Raw genomic sequence first — 3,382 nt, 5'->3', positions numbered from 1 at the left:
CATGGCTCACTGTGTTGACGTACGTAGCGAGCCACATCGACCAGCCGACCAGCACAGAAGTACGATGTTGTTTTTTTTTTTTTTTTTTTTCATTTATGACCTTTGTCAACAAAATTAGTGTATAATCTTTGTTATCAAATTTTAGCGTTACGTTAAAAAACAAAATCCTTATAATTAAAATGGTTCATTGTGCATATCAGCCCAATGAGCCACGTAGGGTTTCGTGTCTATTTAAGGTGAGAGGAATAGGTAGACTTTGTAATAGGTGTCATTTTTGTACCGCGAGTGAAGAAGGGCTGAGCTTTTCCCTGGGATGTTGAAAGGTGGTGTTATTTTCAGCCCACGTGCTTGATTGGGCTTCCTCTTAGGATATGTTAGGTTGTGTTATTATTGTCGCGGGTGCAAAGGCTGCCCTATTTTTCACTTGGCAGTTCATTCACTAATGTCCAAGGAATGAGTTATAAATGTGTTCTAATTATGCTTTGAATGTCTTTTTTGTTTTTGGTTTATTTTGTAAGTCGTGCTAGTGCTCTTGTCCATGCTTCGCACTTCACATGACGAATATCAAGATTGACTATTTTCGATGACATACATGACAATAACTTTAAATATTGATCAGATGTAGGAATCAACTTAGAAGAATATTTGTATCAGCTTTCTCAACCACTTTAATTTTGAGTAATGATAGTACCATGAATGAAGAAGAAAAATGAACCCAGCAAGAATTTTGAAATAATTACGACCAATGATGTACCTTTTAGTTTGGAAAGCCATTAATACCAAAGTTATCTAGATTTAAATATACATCATATTCATTTTTCTTTTAGTTAGTTCAGTTTATTTTATGATGTAATACGAAGACATGACAAATGCACATTGGCTTTAATATGATAACATAGGAATCAGCTTTTGAGATTACATATAGGTTGCACGTTGAAAATGCCAATATGTGCTACTTTGAGCAACAACCTGAGTCAAACAAATCTTACCTTCTACCGAAAAAAAAAAAACAAAAACTCCGAGTCAAACAAATGATGAACTAATAATATTAAGAGTCAAAACTACGATTAATTTCACACATACAATACAATCACATAATTATGTACAAAATAGAATTTTAGAGTAATTACCTCTGGGACTTTTATATGAAATAAATAAGACATTTCTCTTTTTAATAGTCATTGCATCAAATACGCTTAATGTCATATATGTCTGCATACATTATGTTCATATTCTATTAATTATATGTTCGGTAAGTTTTAAATCAGTCCTTATTATGTGAATTTTGGTAAAAGGAATTACTAACTTAATATTACATAAAATAATTATCCCTTCCATTCTCAAATACGGTATAATGATTGAAATTTCATGAGAAATGCGGGCGTGGCTGCTCCTACTATATCAATTCCAACACCTAGAGAGTAGAATTTTATGATTTATATATCCTAAGGAAGTTATGGTTTACAGTAGCATAGTCAAAGTTATTATTGCATGTGTCAAGGATGTAACTGAATCAATTTTAGAGTTCAGGATTTTGTCAATATAGAATAACTCTATCAAGTATCTAATAAATTTGAAAATACCTCGTACTTGGAAGTAACTTTTGAATGCACACTTGTTCAGGAAAAATCTCAGATAAGGTGCAATGCTTATTAAGAAAGAGCAACCTCATACATTCAAATCATGTCAATGAAACGACGTAGGGGCAATAATATTAGACTGTTTTCTGCTCGCTAGAGCAAGCACTATGTACAAGACCAATATCAATCTGACACTAGAACATGGATTGAGAGGGCAAAAGAAGAGAAACGCATACCTCATTTGCCTTAAGCACTTCCCGGACTTCCTCGAGTCCCATAACCTACTACGGTACTGAGGTCCTTGCTCGTTTTCCTCGCGGACAATTTCCCTACCAAGATCTCTCAATTGATCATGCATTATGAGCTCATGATTATCTCCAACTTTTATTAATGACATAAACTTCAATACTTCAATTCCCTCCTGTGGGAAAAAGTCACAAGCGTCCCACATGTAGGATGCAATTCTTTTGTTGGTCCCAATGAAAAAGCAAGCGATATCCAAAAATATTTGTTTTTGTCTATAATCCAATGCTTCATAACTTATCCTTAACTTTTCTTGCACTTTCTTATGAGGGACTTTTCTTAACTTTTTTATCGTATCCCTCCATAGAATTGGCTTTTGTCCGCACAAATATGAACCTAGATACTCAAGAGATAAGGGAAGCCCTCCAGTGGTGGACACAACATCATAAGTGAGGTCTTCAAATTCACTTGGAGGAGAGTCCTTTCGAAATGCATGTCTATTAAATAGAATCAAAGAACTTTCCCTATCCAATTCCTCATGTTCATAGTTGTAGTTAACTTGAGCATTGTCAAGAATACTCTTGTTTCTGGTGGTAATAACGATCCTACTTCCTGAAGAAAACCAATGATGATTTCCAGCCAAAGCTTTCAGCTGATCATAATCATCTACATCATCAAGAAGAATGAGGACTTTCTTACCTTTAAGCATTGATGAGAGGATCTTAATCCCTTCATCCTTATTACGTGCTTGATTGTCTTGCTTCAATATATCAACAATTAACTGATTTTGTAAGCAATGAATGCCAAAATGCTCCCACGATTCCCTAATATCAGCAATGAAGCTACGATACTCAAATTTATTTAAGAGCTTGTTGTAGATGGTTTTAGCAAGAGTTGTCTTGCCAATACCTCACATTCCATGGATGCCAACAAATAGGTGTCACAAGGACTTTTATCTACAAATTCCATAACATTCTCCACATGACTGTTAATTCCAACCAAATTCTCAGGAATATCCAACTCGAACTTTTTTTTCAACTCGCTTAACACTTTCCGGACAATCGATTTTACCAATTCTCCCTCATACCTATCAAGTGTAACAAGAGTTCAAATACGTGGTAAGTATAATTTTTTATTGTTTATCTAATGAGACCATAGTAGTAAATATGTCTAGGAATAAATCCTAATACTTTAAGAATCATTTTTGTACACCTCCATATATTAGCATATTATGGATTGATATCATATTTCAAACTTCTTGTTGTTGAAGATATTATGGATGACATGGACATGGCTTTTAAAAACTTTTTAGAGCGTTTGGATAAGAAAATTCAATTAGGCAACATGGTATGAGAGTTCAACTACCAATTAACAAAGGTTGCAACTTTTGATGCAAGAGGAATTTAAGTCTTATATACCAATCAGAAAGTCATTCAAAGTGCTTCATTGTGAACTACTTGAATACAATTGTCACGCCCGTCCTCGGGACGCACACATCCTTCACTTGGTCGATTTTATAATGCGATATCACAGGACAATGTATCGCCGAATTTTCACTT

The sequence above is a fragment of the Eucalyptus grandis genome, chromosome 3 (genome assembly GCF_016545825.1).
Source record: "Eucalyptus grandis isolate ANBG69807.140 chromosome 3, ASM1654582v1, whole genome shotgun sequence".
NCBI classification, from domain to species: Eukaryota; Viridiplantae; Streptophyta; class Magnoliopsida; order Myrtales; family Myrtaceae; genus Eucalyptus; species Eucalyptus grandis.
Note: the sequence above shows the minus strand (reverse complement) of the source record.